General features: G+C 35.1%; 1 long non-coding RNA gene across 1 annotated transcript; it reads right to left on the reverse strand.

Annotated features, from left to right (window-relative positions):
• Positions 1 to 6475: 6475 nt before the first annotated feature.
• Positions 6476 to 8413, reverse strand: LOC136273111 (uncharacterized). The gene is made up of 3 exons (XR_010711291.1): positions 8133 to 8413; positions 7907 to 8013; positions 6476 to 6702 (listed from the first exon to the last, which is right to left on the reverse strand). It is a non-coding gene; the product is annotated as an uncharacterized lncRNA (long non-coding RNA).
• Between the last annotated feature and the right edge of the window lie 10017 nt (positions 8414 to 18430).

The raw sequence follows: 18430 nt of genomic DNA on the forward strand, positions 1-18430 counted from the left end.
ACATAACCGATCCAGATAAATATATTACATGTATCAAAAATAAACTTAAAAAACAAACTACACATTCATCCTTCACCCACAATATTGCCTTTTCTCGATATTTGTCATCGTTGTAGACCCGTGTAACAATCTGTTACATTATATATGTAAGTAGGTGCTTGCACGACAAAGAACCCCTTGCTGATCTACATTTTCATTAACGCATACAAAGAAAAAATATATTTTGATTTATTTTTGAATTTCTTTTGATGTAAAAAAAAAAGAGAGAAGAAATTGGTTCTCAGTCTCTCTTTATGCCTGTTTGTTAGCGGTTAATCCAAGTTCATTTTGAATATCCTTTTCTAATTTAAAAAATGCGATGTAAATTTTTTTTCATGTAATATTTCGGATAAAGCAATGAAGAGTTGTTTCTTGAAATTTTATTAGACCATAAAATTGTAAAATGCTAACATTGAAAATTGTGCCCGATTTCTTTCTTTTTTTTTTAAGGTAAAACTTTATTGATTTAAAAAATGATTCTTTGAGACAAACAAATTGACATGATCAATAAGAGTTTGACAATCTCTAACTGCAAATCTGTAGCTTTTAGTCAGAAAAAGAATCGGATGGACGACCTAGGACACAGATCGTCCATCCGAATTTCTTGAAAATTGCCATTATTTTTGTACGCGGACGCAATACTCACCGAGACTAAATGGTTCGTATCTTAAGTTTTAACTGCTTTGAAAGGTAATATTGGTTTTCTGATAATTATGAACATGAATAATTAAATAAAAATGGTTAAAATTATAGTAAAATTACCGGCATCGGTCTTCTCCGTGCGCGGATCTAGAAAGGGAAGGGTTCCAGACCCCCCCCCCCCCCCGCGAAATTTCTTTCAATGACGTGTACATTATAAACTTACCAAATATGCCTCGGACATCCCTTGGCAAACTCAAATAACCGTCTGACTTTTCAACCCCCTCCCCGGAAAAATTTTCTGATCCGCGCATGTTCCCCCTCCTCGAAATACAAAATTATTCTTCAAAACCCCTTGTAAAATTTCCAGGATCTCCGCATATATACTAAGATATTCATTGGCGCTTGCGTTCGATAAAAATGCGTGTAAAACGTTTGCCAATGGTCTTTTTACCTTCGTACCGGGCATAACCACAGTCCCACTCTGTGAATAAAATGCGGCGAATCAAACTAGAGACAACGTGTTAAAATCTGCATTTGCTTATAAACATGTAGTATCATCGTGCAAAATGCACTGTTCAATTATAATTTTTTTTTTACTTGTAAAATTCGTAAATTTTTTCTCACAGTTTATTTCTTACAAAGTTACTTTTTTATTTAGTGATTGACACTTTTAATTTTAGACTTTATATGTGATTTCAAAGAGACAGAGTGTCACGTCTCAAGGACTGTTAATCTCTTAAAACAACATTGTGCAATTATCAGATTTTCATTTCTTGGACATCAAAGACTCATTGAGTTTATTTAATTATTTTATATCTGTGAACCTTTCACTCAGCTTACTTATATCATTACCTGTCAATTTATACTCATTGTTAAGATTCTTATAAATAGTTATGTACAATTGTCAATGCGCAGTCTGGAATACGGCAGCCAGCCCCGGCCACGTCCGACTCTCCCAGAGTCTTGAGTCCGGAGGCCACTACTGGCCATATCCGAATTGTTTGTAACATGTCTGTCTGTTAAATTGTTATAATGTTGCCATCGTTGAGTCTCGTCCAATAATGTGGAATCCTGCATCAATTGCCTGTTTATCTCTCTGGAACTGTATACTGGTGGACCTTCGGGAATACGGCAAACCTACCCTTCGTTTTAGCTTACGGCCCACAGCGCGCCACAACCTTATACACTTTACGCCAACATTCCCTCACCCGGTTCGTACTGCACACGACCGATGCAGATCCAGAATTCTCTATCACCATAAAATCTACGCGGTCACAGAAATATAATACTTTGTTTCTCAGTGTTTACACATCTAATATTGTGTACTATGGTCAGCTATCAATTTTTTGTAATACGTCACAAGTATGACGCAGCTACGACGGAAAACCTAATCGTTGCTTGCAACGAGCTCGTCTCTAGTTTTTCACTGAAATCATTAATCACTTATTATATCTACCGGTACATACAGCAGTTTTTCCCCCATAGTAGCTTTTCCCCCCGGAAAACCTACTATATAGTAGCCTTTCCCCCCGGGGGGAAAAGCTAATATATAGTAGCTTTTCCCCGATAGTAGGGTTTCTCCCGCACGTTTTTGGTTCAGATTTTATAAAAAATATTTATGGAAATCCAGTAAGGATTAAAATCAATGTTTCTACACTTCCCATGTTGCATACATGTATATCTGCATTCATCTGTACAGGTTAAGTTTCGTTTTGCCGATTTATTATCTTTATAGACGATGCTGAAAGTTGAACATGTGTGTAATGGAATTACACATAGAACTTAATTTAGGTAATTTAATGAAAAAAGTTTTACAAGTTATTCACTTATATTCTTAATTCTGTGTTCTGAAATTGTATTAAACGAGAATGTTTTAAGAATTTCTTGATAAATCTATCAGACTGTTTGTCTGTTTGTGAAAATTTCATCCAGGCTAAACCTCTGTTTTAGAGAAATTTTGTTTCCGATGTTTCAGAGCCCGATTTTTAAAATCCTATTATAATATTTTTAGTGCATATTCTTTAGGGTCCAATGTCTCATAAACTAGAGATGACCATATCACCATATTTTTAGTGGCAAAGGTTTACCACTTGAAGATGACTCTGAAAATTTCAGCCTTCAGGGTTGGAGCCCTTAATGTTTCAGGGCCCGATGTTTAAAACCCCATTATAATGATTGAATAGTGTTCTATGAGTGGTGACCTGAATCTCAAATTCTAGAGATGACCAATTAACCATATTTTCACAATGATAGTGGTATACCACTAGTAGATGACACCGAAAATTTAAGCCCCCATGCAGGGTAGGAGCCTTTGTTGTTTTCGAGCCCGATGTTTGAAATCCAATTATAAAGAATATGTATTTTTAGGGTCACATATCTCAAAAACTATTGATGACCACATGAACATATCTTTACGGTCATTTAAAAGTAAACCCATCATTTAAAAATACACAACCACTCATATAATTCTTTATCAAAATGATTGAAAATTACGTTTAATTCTGCTGCTTTTTTTTAAGTTTACAAATATTTTTTTTTAAAAAGGTACGCGGGTAAAATTAATTATTCTTCAAAACATTTAATCAATTTATAAGATGACAAATGATATAAAAGATAATTAGATAAATAAATCAGTGAACGTTTATTCATAAAAGGAGAAACCGAAAATCAAAATTAAATAACCAACCTAAGCGCATATATATAAGACTTTTTTAATTGTTAGTTGATTAGAAAAACAAGCTTATATTTAAAAAAAAGTCAGCTCATCACAATATATGTGTTGGTTGTTTTTTGAGGGTTTTTTTTTTGTTTTGTATTTTTAATTACCCTTGTCTAATTGTTCGAAGAAATAATATGGTACACAAGTAAATCTTTATTGCAAAAATATGAAACAAATAGTATAAATTTTTAGGTAATGGAATCGTACATCTTGATTTATATGGTATCGTTTTCAAAATTGTATATTTATAAATCACGTTGCAAACTTAAAAGTGGAAAAATTAGCAAAAAGTGAGTGACAATATAAACATAAAGTTAGTTCAGGATCCATTTCACATTTTCCAAAAAACCAGCAAAGATACCGACATTGTTCTGGTTGTGAAGACATTTCATTGTTTTTTAAAATGTTTTCATCATAATATCTCGCGATTCGTAGAAATGTGTTTAAGATATGAATAAGCGTAACTTTAAAAAACGAAATGGTAAATTAAGATACCCCTTACCCATGATTTAGAACCCCATCAATCAAAGTAAAACTAAAACATTTCAGTTTCTCATCATATCATTGCATCCTGTCTCCCGTTTGATATTTAGCAGAAGAAATATATATTTGTTTTTAAGATCTACAATTCTAACGGTATTAATTTAAAATTGATAACCTTTTGGACGAAGGGAGTAATACATTTCCACTTTTTATTCCCTTCCGCTACAAAATTAAGTCAAGATTGGTCAGTTAGTTCCCTGGGAGAAGCTTATACATTGATGGTAATACATTGGAAAATTAAATTTCCAAACCAGCGTATTTTCACTCAAATGTGTTCTCGCGTGTTCATAACGTCGAAGTCAAAACTGTAGATAAGCATCGATTAGATGAAAAAGATTCGAGGTATTCCGAAATCCGTCTAAAAGGTGTTACAAAAAGGGGTGAGAACAGGTGAAATAAACGATGATGACACATGCATGTTATGAAGGCGCATGCCTTAGTTGATATTTGGGGTTGAAAAAACCATGTATTTTGTTCTATGTATTAATAAATGCCATAATTATCCTTTTTTGTGAGAAATTAATATCATATCAGTTATTGCAAATTATTGTCACGAGTGGTCCGCAATAAACATGGCCGAAAAGTAAAAATGGGGGAAAGCCCACTATATAGTCAGCTTTCCGTGGGTGGAAAACTGCTATATAGTCATTTTTCCGGGGGGAAAGATGGCTAGGGGGAAAAGGCACTATATAACACCGGTACATACAGCTTTGGGATTGAAACAACTTACCCCCTCCTCCCTTACCCGAACTAAGTTACAACAGTTTTTCTTGAAAACTTTACATATACATGAATGACACGATTTCCGGGTAGCCATTTTATTTATATACCGGTATGTAACGTTACATAGGCCTAGTTGATTTTTAAATATATCGCGTTTTATCTCACATATATTGTCACTGGCATGGTATATTCAAGAAGTAGACTACATTGTAGAATATATGATATGACAAACCTTTTGTTTCACGGGGAACAATTATCTAAACGAATAGAAATAAACTTTCATTTCCTCTTCCCAAATCTGTCTATCGTCTGTTTGACATACGTCACAGCGATGCTTACACGTTTCGCCACCCAACAATTTCGTCGTTTCAGTCCCAGATGATGAATATACCGGTTTTCATAAATGGAAAACGCTGTTCGAATATTTAGTTTTTAATGTATAAATCGGTCAACTTAGTTTTCATTATTACTTAATTAATCTTTATAATATGTTTTACGGTGTGACCGTTCGGGCGAGCGCAGAAAAAACTACACATCTCTCATAATTGTTAATCTGCAACCCATGGACTTGACCCAACCATGAAACTTTGGCTTTAAATACAGAGCTGTTTAGTTTTTTTTAATGTAAATACAATCATGATAAATCATTCCTTTACTCTTTGATAATGATCATATTAAATTCAGTAAACAAAAATTGCGTGTCTTTGTTATTTCTCATTTTGTTCCTTATTGTTATCTGTGTTTTAATTATTTTCCTCTGACACACCAATTCTGTTTTAAAGTTTTTTTTAATCTGTGTACGCTATATCTGTATTGTATGTGCCGTCCCATTTTTTTAGTGTATGATATAAAATATTATTTAAAGGTTTGGCAACATGTGCAGCTTACAAATACATGTAGATATTTTAACTGTTTATTTTTTTTTATCCTTTTTTATTTATTACAAAATGACGTGGCTGCACGTAGTTCTAATAATAATCAAACTTTTTTTAAAATACATTTTTGTCACCTACCTAACGTATGCATACATGATTAGATCAATATGACATTAAATAAAGGATGGAACTCGCATGTATATTTAGTAAGCAAAAAAAATCAGTACAAAACTAATCAGCCAACGAGTTGCCGTTAACATTGAGTACTTACTACAAGTTACACCCAGCACAGATGCTTGATCCACCTCTAAATGTATTGCGCGAGATAACTGTGTCGTCATACTTAACTTTCTTTTGCACTCGTAAGTTGTCGGATAAATTCGGGGAAGGAAATGACGTCATATGTCAGCAAAAGTTGATAGGTACAATGTTGTTCGTAAGCATATATATGTGTTGTTAACTTTAATGGTTTTAAAGGATTTTTTTATTGTTAAATGAAATAAATGTATTCGATTTAGAGGTAAGAATTTTCCTTAGAAACGCTTCCTGTTCCACCATGTTGCTATGTACCACAAAGGATTATTGGGATATGTAGAACTATTTCACGCGGGTCCAAAACATTTTCTTTGAACAATGTGCCCAGATAGCAAGCTTATATTGGCCTAGCGTTGGCCAGATGTTATCATTTATGCGGACCCAATGTCGGAAAATAACATTGGCCCAATGTAATTTTGCTCATCGGCACAACATTGCACCAACACGCTGGCGTGACGTTGGCCCATTGTCAGTAGATTGACACTTTTAATGTTGGCCCAATGTTGGGCAACGATTTAATCCAACCAATATTCCCCAATCTTTATCCTCATAAAACAATCTCACAAAGATTAACAGTAAGTCTAATCTTTATTGTTTTCTCACAGAAATATAATCACTATTCAAATTTTCAAATGTTTTTTTTTTTTATAATCGATCTATATACTTCCACACCCCATCAATCTTCTTCATTTGTTTTCTTTACTCCTTTATTCATCCCCTTTCCCCATCAGATGAATAACGAATCACAATAAATGAGTTTGGTCACTATCTTTAGTTCAGTTCCAGTTTAGTTCTCTAGTTCTGACCTCGTTGATAACTTCAAAAGTCCGTTTTCGCAAAATGCTGCTGTAAATTAAAAAAATAATCATATAAAATGGAAAGAAAGATAAATTGATATATATGGAATTGCATTTACCTTATATAAATAATAATGCAGAAAAAATCTTAAATTATGGTGGCATATCTCTGCCCCTTATGTGCAAGTTATTTTTCAATTAATTATGTCGACATGCAAGATAAGTATGTTGATATGCAAGATAGTTATGTCAACATGCAACATAACTATGTTGACATGCAAGAAAACTATCAAATAAGAGCTATTAAAAATATCAAATATCGCCAACATGTGACATCAAAGATTCTAGATACGCTACTTACTGATGTCAACATGCAACTTATTTATGTTAACATGCAACTTCTTTATGTCTACATGCAACTTATTTTTGTCGACATGCAACTTATTTATGCTGACATGCATGATAAATATGTTGACATGCAACATATCTATGTCGACATGCAACTTAGTTATGTTGACATACAACTTATAAGTTGCATGTCAACATATTCATCTCGCATGTGAACATAACTAAGTTGCATGTCAACATATTCATCTCGCATGTAAACATTAAAAAGTTGCATGTTGACATAAATAAGTTAAAAAAGAGTTATGTTGCATGTTAACATAATTATATTGCATGTCAACATATTTATCTTGCATGTCGACATATTTGATTGAAAAATAACTTGCACACAAGGGGCAGAGATATACCACCATACTTAATATATAACGATTTTAAAAAAATGTAATACATAATTGTGTCTTATTAAATCTAGTTTTCAATCAAACAATAAATTTGTTTGCTGGAAGGGGGCCTATTTTACTCGGCACAGTTTTGATATGTGTACCAGAATTCTTTTGTAATAATTCTTTTGTAATATTACTGCTTTTTTACTGTGAATTAGTCAATTTGAATTTTCCGGGGAGAAGGCCAGGGGCGGGGGGGGGGGGGGGGGGGGGGGGGTCTGGATCAATCCGACCTTCTTTTTTTTTTTTAGATCCGTGCACAGCTTCTGATCTAATATTATCAGCATATCATGCCGATGATTTATCATACAAACGTACGACAGAAGTATTTATTAAAGCTGCATTGAGGACAATTATATCATTTTGCCCTGACATATTCTGATCATCTCACATAAATGTTAAAAAATTGTGTCTTTAATTCCTACCCTAAATATTGAATATTATCATAATATTAAATTCAGTTACCTTAGATGTGAGCCGATAAACTGCATGGTTCTATTCATCATCACAAATAATATAGGAGACAGCTTTGTCACCGATTTTGAACATCAGCAGTAAATTCTGGAAGATGTCTGTACAAGAAAATTGCCTTTAACTTGCTTTCAAATTTTCATTTAAAAGTTTTGAGAACATTATTGTAAAATAATCACCGATATATAATAAATCTGAAAAAGAACATCTTCAATCTTACATTGTTCCTGCAGGCAGCCATGATGATAGCATCAGATCGAGTTACTCCGATGGTTTTGTCAAAAATGACATTACAGTTCTTTCATTCACGAGTGCAGAAAAGTTACTATGCATTGATACTGCATTTCATTCAAAGTGTAGACAAGTAAAATGCTTCATGATGGACACACATAATATAGTTATGTACATTAAAAAAAAATTAAACAACTAAAATTCTAAATCTGAAATTAATTTGAATACATTCATATTTATAGTAACCAATATATATTTATAATATATTCAATACAATATTAATCTAAATTAATCTAAAGATGTTTAATTATAAAATACTTTTAGTCAATAGTTTTCTAAAGACACAAATCTTAAAATTATATACTTTGTTCATCTGTAAAATTCTTATTTATATAAAAATTCAAAACACACATTTTAGTCCGTCGGCCCGACATCGGTGCAGTGCCAGGAGGCGGTCCGTTATTTGATACACAGTTAAAATGCCTCCCATATTTACCCGTAATGTAGCAGAAAATTGCAGAATAGTTCCTAAACGATTTTGGAGAAAAATAATAAAGTTGCATTGAAAATAACAGTCAAATTGTTCAAAACAAACCATTTTAAAGCTGTAAATACATGTACCTTTCTTCGAAAAGTTTAATTCTATAATCGCAGAATTCAACATATTTCAACAACGTTTTTTACACACCATGTTGACATTCGAAACTCTCGGGATTTTTTATACTGAATGCGCTGTGTTAGAGTTATCTCCCGTATTTTCTTTGGTGAACAGAAAAAATGAAAATTAACACGCATTTGTTTTATCGTTTCAAAGTTTATCCATGCAAATATGATATTGTGCAAACATAAAATAAAGAGCCTCCCGTGATTTAGTGTGAATGTAATGCGCATGCGCAAGATTGTAAAGTAAAAAAAAATCAGATGATTTCCGGAATTTTTGGAGGAATTTTCGTTGATAATTAATTAACGAAGCTTGATTGAGAAAAAATTAAAACAAATTGGTAATCAGAATAGGTCTGAAACCCACAGCTCTCAGAAGAACCCGCAAGGTGAAGTTTACCAAGTGCAAAGTTTACCGAGTGGAAAGTTTACCGAATGCAAAGTTAACCAAGTACAAATTTTACCGAGTGCAAAGTTAACCAAGTGCATTTATAGGAAATTGTAACCCAGTTAGAATATAATACCAGAATAAGTGAAGACAATTTGTTAGCCGACCTCAGTGCCATAGATGCCAGAAGGGAAAAGCTCCGAGCAGAAATTGAAAGATTACGATCAACTCCAGAGTTTGCCAAACATTCGCCAATACCGGACCCCGGAGTAGACATGGGCTACAAAAGCAATCGCAACCCTGACAACAGTTTTGAAATAAATTTCAAAACACCGAAGAACACGGGGTATGCACCTGGTCACTTTGAATACCCAACGCCTGGGTACACATTGTACGAAGATGAGAAGGATCGTACACTGCCAAAGGTTACAGATACTGAAAATAGGCTGCCGCGCTTAGGAACCATTAGCCAACCAGTGTTCACCGAGACATATTTGACACCAAACCCTTACCTAAGTACTCGGTGTGCGGTATCATCATCAGATTCGTCTACGCTTATGTGGTCAAATAATTGGAATCCAGTGCAGGAATCCGTTTACCGATCGTTTCCTACTATTACTACGACTAAAATTATTTCGAATGAACGGTCTCAGGACTATGGTAAAACAGTGATGAAACCGGCAACATATGACGGCACTGCATCATGGATTGATTACAAAGCGCATTTTGAGGCCTGTAGCGATATAAATTCATGGAACTTTCAGCAGAAAAGCTTGTACCTAGCAGCTTCTTTAAGAGGAAAGGCCCAGACCGTCCTCGGTAACATGATATCAGGAGTGAATAGGACCTACGCAGAGTTATGCGAAGCTTTGGAATCGAGATTTGAACCCGCGAATCAAACTGAACTCTACCGGGCAATGCTCAGAGAGAAGCGCCAAAGACCAAATGAATCTTTACCAGAACTTGGGGAAAGTACTCGACGTCTAGCGCATCTGGCATATCCAACTGCTCCCAGAAAAGTTACAGAGATGATCACCAAAGATCAGTTCATAGATGCTTTGACAGAGTTTGATATGCGTCTACGTATTCAGCAATCTCGACCAAAGTCACTCAATGAAGCAATACGTTGTGCAGTGGAGATTGAGGCATTCTGTAGAGCAGAACGTCAAAAAAATGGTGGATATGTCAGGACCACGAGCAATAACCAAGTTACACCTGATGCACAAGATCCTACTGTTAGGGAGGAACTCGGACAATTAAGAGATGAGATACAGGCGTCTCTTAAAGATGTAGAAAGGAAAAGTGTCAATGTCTCGGTAAAAGAATCATCTGATGCTGCAGATATGGGTAATATAGCCAAGGAAGAAAGATTTCCTTTTAAATGCCACAATTGTGGAAAGAAAGGCCACATGATCAAAGATTGTTTTCTGAGAAACAATAAAGGTGGCACTAGAATGCAAAAACCAGAGGTTAAGGATTCAACCAGTGTCAAAGGGAATACAGATACCAATAAGAGGAATGATTAGAGAGTTTCCAGTACAAGGGCCATGAAAGTTGACCAAGACGGCCATGAATCTGGGTTATTTGTCAAGGCAAAGGTAAATGGCACTCAGTGTAATTTATTGTTAGACACGGGAGCCACTCTGACTATTTTGTCAGATCAACTGTATGCAGAAATAGGCAAAATCAGCAGAACTTCCCTTTTACCGATATCACAGAGAATTGTAGGGGCTGATGGTGCGCCTCTTACGGTACAAGGAAAAGGAGTTTTTGGCATTAAACTTGGTTCTTAAGAATTTGAGACTCAGGCAGTGATAGCAAACATAAAGGCCGAAGGCATTATTGGATTAGACTTCTTACAAACGAATGAATGCCTGGTTGACGTATGCAAGACCAAGATGTATGTACGTGGGATAGAACATGAATTAGAAATGCAAGGAAATATTGGCTGCTTTCGGGTGAGCCTATGTGAAACCATATCCATTCCTCCTAAAAGCGAAATGGTATGCCCGGGTCAAGTGTTAGACCTACCGAAATTCCCACAGATACCGTTGTTAATTGAACCTTGTGCCAAGTTTCAGGACAGCGGAAGAGCATTGGTAGCTCGATCTGTAGTCAATTCATCTGAGAAAATACCAGTTAGACTGATGAACGTGTCCGATCAGTCCCAGACAATTTTTAAGAACACAGTCGTAGGAATAGCATTCCCGTTAAAAGAAATCATTATGCCAGAAACAGAAGGCAGTGTTAATCACGCCATGTTTGAGGAACGAGAAGAGATCCTTCCGGAGCATTTGCAAGAATTATTCGATCGGACAAGACCTGAGCTATCAGCGGAGCACACGGCACAGGTGAAAAACATCCTTATTAAGTTTAGCAGCATTTTCTCAAGGAATAAAGATGACTTTGGTAGAACCTCGTTGATAAAGCACCATATCAATACAGAAGGAAATAAGCCAACCAAGCAACCTCCAAGAAGCTTACCACATCATGCAGCGGAGTTTGTTGAAAAGGAAGTGCAAAATATGGTTGATAAAGGCATTGTAGAACCATCATCTAGTCCGTGGGCTGCTGGAGTAGTTCTTGTAGAGAAAAAGGACGGTACAAAAAGGTTATGTGTTGACTATCGGTCCTTAAACAACAAAGCGGTGAAGGACGCCTACCCCTTACCGCGTATTGATGACTCCCTAGATCGACTTGAAGGAGCGTTTTGGTTTTGCACTCTAGATCTTCACTCGGGCTACTGGCAGGTACAAATGAACGAGGCCGATAAACCAAAGACTGCATTTGTGACCAGAAGTGGCTTTTTTTAATTTACCGTGATGCCATTTGGACTCTGTAACAGTCCGGCTATGTTTGAAAGACTAATGGAAGTAGTGTTGGCTGGACTTAATTTCAATGTATGTTTGGTATATATATTGATGATATCATTATCTTTGGTAAAACGTTTGATGAAACGCTTCAAAACTTAGAACAAGTATTGACCAAGTTACAATTGGCAAGTCTAAAGCTCAAAGCTGCACAATGCACTTTGTTCCAAGAGGGAAGTTCTGTTTCTGGTGTATAAGGTGTCTGGCGACGGAGTACAAACAGATCCGGCCAAAGTAGCTGTTGTGGAACAATGGCCAATACCGATTGAGGTCAGTGAGGTGCGATCCTTCGTGGGTTTATGCAGCTATTACCAGAGATTGATAGCTGGATTCTCTAGCCTGGCAAAACCGTTATTTCGGTTAACGGAAAAAGGAAGAGAATTAAAATGGACGTCTGATTGTCAGAGTGCCTTTGATAATCTTAAAAAGTGTTTGACAACTTCCCAAGTTTTGGCACACCCAAACTTTTCAATGCCCTTTATACTTGACACAGACGCAAGTCAAGTGGGACTTGGTGCAGTGTTGTCCCAGGATATAGATGGTACGACCAAGGTGATATCATACGCAAGTAGAACACTGTCTAAGAGTGAAAGAAAATACTGCGTCACCAGAAAGGAATTGCCGGTTTTTGTCTTTGCATGCAAACATTTTCGACACTACATGTATGGTCACAAAGTCATTGTGCGCACTGATCATAGTGCCCTAAAGTGGTTAATGAGTTTCAAAGATCCTCAGGGACAAGAAGCCAGGTGAATCGAATTACTCAGTACCTATGACTTGGAAATCACTCATAGACCTGGTGCGAAACATGGTAATGCGGACAGTTTGAGTAGATATCCGTGTCGCCAGTGTGGATATGGAGAAAAGGTTGTACAAAGTGTACCACCTGACACTGCTCCAGATAGTAGTTCTAAGGTGCAATGTCTGCAATAGGGTGATTCTGATTTGAAGAAAGTCAGAGAATGGTTAGAGCTAAATGATCGCCCAGAATACATCCAGATTAAACATGAAAGTAACGTAATCAAATCTCTTTGGTCGCAGTACAAATTCCTGGAAGTAAGAGACAATCTACTCTGTAGAAGATGGGAAGGTGATCGAAAAACCATTTACCAGGTGTTGATGCCAATGTCGGAGAGGAAAGAAATACTCAGAGAGTGTCATGAACATCGGGACATCTAGGTGTTACAAAGACTCTTGCTAGAGTACGAGAAAGGTTTTATTGGTCAGGTTTACAGGCAGATGTCCGAATTTATGTACCCGGATGTCCACAATGCCGGAAAAGAAAAGTTCGTTCTTCTGGAAAGTGTGGGAATAAAGAAGATTTTAAACAGTATATGCATTAACACTATATTGCCATATTGCCCCCCCCCCCCCCATATGTCCTGAACCCCTGACCAGAGGCCATGAATTTCACAATTAAGGTAGAGGTAGAGGAGTTAGTGGACATCATAACCATTTATTCAGTTTTTTGCCCACATGTGTTGGAGTAAAGAAGAAATTTTTTTAAGATTTAATACATTTTAACTATATTGGCCCCACCGTAGAGCCTGAACAGGGGTCATGAATTTCACAATTTTGGTTGAGGGCTTCATGGAAATCATTATCATGAGATGTAGATAAACTTGAGTTTACTCAGTTTACCTAAAAAGCACATATAAAAACATTTCAGTTTTTGTGAATAATTAAAATTTCATGTTTTTCACAACTTTAAATCTACACAACATGAGAATGCTTCTATTTAAGTGTCAGTTTTCCTGGCTAAATAATGAAGAATATTTTTAAAGATTTACTCTATATATTTCTATATAAAAAATTGCCCCCCCCCCCTTTGTGGCCCCCGACCTACCCTCTGAGCCTTGATTTTTACAACTTTGAATCTACACTACCTGAGAATGCTTCCACAAAAGTTTCAATTTTCGTGGCCAAATGGATCTTGAGAAGAAGATTTTTAAAGATTTACTCTATAAATTTCCATGGTAAAATTTGACCCCCCATTGTGGCCTCACCCTAACCCCCGAGGGTCATGTTCTTCACAAAGTTGAATCTACACTACCTGAGGATGCTACTTCACAAGTTTCAACTTACTAATCTTATGGTTTTTTGGAGTTGATTTTTAATCAACTTTCCTATGCAGTCACTCGGACAAACCGAAAGTGAAACAGTGTTTGGACCTCAGCACAAATCATTGCTCCTGACAAGACTTAGTTCTTGAAAATAATTGATGAATTCGATGTGATGTATGCTAAAGCATTGTTTTTCAAGGAAACTTATTTACAAATAACTTAAAAATAGTCAGATTTTAAATGGTACGAACAATTTAAATTTTTTTTGTAGTCGTATGTATTCCTACGCCAGAGTTCAATATAGTCTCGTTCAACTCGACGCTCGGCTGTCTCCGTAAACCCTTGTCGGAGATTTACGGTGTCAGCCGAGCGTTTGGTTTAACGAGACTAGAGTTCAATTGAAATAATTTCTTGGATCCATACAATTTTCGAGAAATATTTCTACCACTGATACATAGTTTGATTGAATTAATTTTATCTTTAAATATTATTTAACATGATTCATATGGAGGTTTCTCGACATTCTAGTCGAAAAAGTTCAAAAATTCATATTATAAAAATATGCGTAATTCAAATTAGAAACTACGTATACATGTACTTGTCATGCAAAATAACATATCATTGATTTTAAAATGAATAAACATCGACAAAATCAACTCCCGTCAGTTTTTCAGTACTTTGATTGAGAAGACGATTTTTTGAAAATTTCTCGAAAATTTTCAATAATTCCTAGTTATCTCCCCTTGTAAAAAGGCGTGATCCTTAATTTTCATAATTTCGAATTCCCTTTGCCTTAAGATGCTTTCTGCTAAGTTTGGTTGAAATTGACCCCGTGGTTCTTGAGAAGATGTTGAAAATGTGAAAACTTTACAGACGGACTACGGACAAAATGTGATCGGAAAAGCTCTCTCTCTCTCTCTCTCTCTCTCTCTCTCTCTCTCTCTCTCTCTCTCTCTCTCTCTCTCTCAAATAGTTTCTTTCCAAAAATTGTCATCTAACAGCGTAGCAGTTCGTGAGAGGGTGTTCACTACGTCATAAGTTCGAATCCCGTTGGAGTTTAACAATTTTACCTTTCCAAAAAAAATTTAAACGTATATTTTGGTTAACTTTAATCCGTATTTATCAATATCGACAGAAGTCCCATACAACCTTAAACAGTTCACGTCGATTATCAAACCCTTTTACCTCAATTTTTCGAGAAAAAGATTTTTATATAGCTTCCTTGTATATTTACTTTCTTGTGTCTCACAAGCGTTATACCAATCGCTAATTCTCTGGCCTTCCTGTAAGTGCCGAAAAGGTAGCAGAATGCTTTGCCAGTCTACGAATGCAGTAGACTGGCAATGCATATGCCTAAAGTTTCGATAGTATGGTATGCGTGACATCCGATGAGAGTTCCGATGATTTACAGTCAAGTCGTACACAGACCAACTCGTATACAGGTAAACTCGTATACAAAAATTTCCGCATAAAAAACTAAAAGTAAACTCGTATACAAAAAATTCCGCATATGAAATAGGTATGCTAAACCGAAAGTCAACTCGTATACAAAAAATTCCCGTACACTAAATCGACAGGAAACACACAGGTGTCGTACCATGTTGAAAGAAGTTTGGGAAATGACATTTAAAAGCGGAAAGTTAGATATATTTTTTTCAAACAAAATAATGAGGAGCATCTTAATTAGCCTCTGAGAAGTCATCCGTTTGGAGAAGCTAGATACACCGCGCTTGTTGTTTTAACAATTATTGTTTTGATGTGTAGAAATAATTACCAAATAATAATGATTGGATTGACACAATTAAGGGCATTGGCAACGAAGTGCTCCGGATTTAAAAAATCCGCACCTGCACTCTCTCTTTTATACAATGAATTAGAGTTACCCCTCTTGATATTGTTTTCCAACTGGGAGTAATCTCCCGTAATATGAGCTCTTTTTGAATATTATGGTAAAAAAGCAGTGTTTCCGAGGTAAACAAAATATGTCATGTATAAAGATGGAGCGATATCGCTCTGCGTTAGCAAAAGGTTACATGGGCCTCAGAAAAGAGAGGAGCAAATTCCTTATGGAAAGTTTTTATTTTGGGAATATCACAAAACACGACAATATGACACAGACGTGTGTGTCATGCATTGTTTTTATCGTTGTGTTTTGTAATAGAATCAACAAGGTTTTAATGTAACACAAAAACAATTAGCCAGTCAAGGTAGAAAATCAATGTTCTGTCTAAGATCTAAGGTTAGTCAATTGAATTTAAATGTGGAAACCATGTTCTCTCTTTTTGACACTTATGTAAGTAGTATATTGAATTATGGATGTGAAGTCTGGGGAAACCACAGTGCGTGTGACATTGAGAAAATACATTTAGAATTCATAAAAAATGTTCTGTGTGTTAGAAAAAAAACAAATACGTCTATGGTGTGTTTTGAAACTGGCAGGTTGCCTTTGAGGATTGTACGCTATTTTCGGATTTTTAAGTTTTGGTTTAAATTATTACAAAGTAAAAATTGCATTTTGAGGTCATGTTATGATAAAATGTTAGAAGAGTGTGAGCACAAATTGAAAAATGTATCAAACTGGGTGTCAAATATCAAAGAAAAATTGTTTGAAATTGGTTTAGGCTACATCTGGGCTGACCAACACAAAATATGTTATAAAAGCCATTTTTTACTTATTAAGCAAAGAATAATTGATACTTTTGTACAAACTCTTTTTGCAGATATTAATAGTTCATCTAGATGTATGTTATATAAAAATATTATTGACCATTTTTCACTGCAATATTATTTGGTGAAACCCATTCCTTGTATTTACAAAAAAAAACAACTGAGTAAAATCAGAATGTCATCGCATAATTTATCCATAGAAAGTGGACGCCACAGAAATATTTTGCGAAATAACAGAATATGTCAATTTTGTAGATCCGAAATTGAAGATGAATATCACTTTGTCTTAATATGTCCATGATACCAGCAATTAAGAGCCAAATACATAAAAAATTACTATTGGAAAAAACCATCAATGTATAAATTTATACAGCTATTATGTGTAAACAATGTTACAGAACTCTGTAACTTAGGAAAATTCTTGCATCATGCTTTCAAACTACATTTTGACTGATATACTATTTTTAAAACAATTGTTGTAATTAAATTGATGTGTTGAATTGACATTCTCCAATGCTATCATCACTGTATTACATATTCATTGCTATTACCATTTGTTAGTAAATCCACGCAATGTGCTGCACATATTATTTATAAAAATTTCATATGCAATAAGATGTATGTCTTACGCAATAAAGAAAGTTGAAAGTTGAATAGGAAAGAGCAAATTGAGGTTCACACTTTTTTGAAAATATTCGCCCTATATTTCATTATCAGTCGGATATCATATACAATCGATTTCTAATAATATGTATCATTTAATTTATAATCACATATCTCACTCATAAAAAAAAAAATGCTCCTTTCAAATATTAATTATTGCGATTTGTTCCTTGAATGACATTGAAATCAATGTTGAATGCGAAATTAAAATTTTTGGAAATATTTTTTTTAATAAGGATGGAAAGAGGGGTTTCTAGTGGCTGTTGTTGTCTATATAGACACATATAAATTCATTTAAGAATTTATGAAAAATGTTGTCCAGAAACCAGGAATACCCTTAATCATCGTTACTTTTTTGTTGTAATTTTACATCGTTACCGAGTTTAATGATAATGCACAATTATACATGTATGAATTTTGCAATCTTTGTAATAGTTGATGACATCCATTTTATTCTTTACTTATATGTCCTTTTAACGCTGAATCACGAAAACAATATATAAAGAAATTTTATTACAAGAAACCAAGTGTTTTAAAGTTACTTTTAAATTACTTTTACGTTTTGTTTCTAACTTTTTGCATACGAGTTGACTTTCAAATTATGGTGATTTTTTGTATACGAGTTGACTTTCTGTTAAATATACGGGAATTTTTGTATACGAACTGACTTTAAATTTTGTAACGGAATTTTTTGTATACGAGTTGACTTTCGGTTAGGTATACGGGATTTTTTTTTGTATACGAGTTGACTTTCGTTTTTTTATGCGGAAATTTTGTATACGGGTTGACCTGTACACGAGTTGGTCTGTGTACGACGTGACCGGACACCGTTCATGCGCATTCCGCCAGATTCGGCAAACCTCGGGACATTTCCCACAAAACAGTACGCTTTCAATCGCAACTTCTCGGGCCTTTCCGGCAAGCTCGGAAAAACACGATATACAATAAAATATAACTCAGAAGCGACATACAAGAC

Source organism: Magallana gigas, chromosome 1, assembly GCF_963853765.1.
Source record: "Magallana gigas chromosome 1, xbMagGiga1.1, whole genome shotgun sequence".
In the NCBI taxonomy this organism is placed as follows: Eukaryota; Metazoa; Mollusca; class Bivalvia; order Ostreida; family Ostreidae; genus Magallana; species Magallana gigas.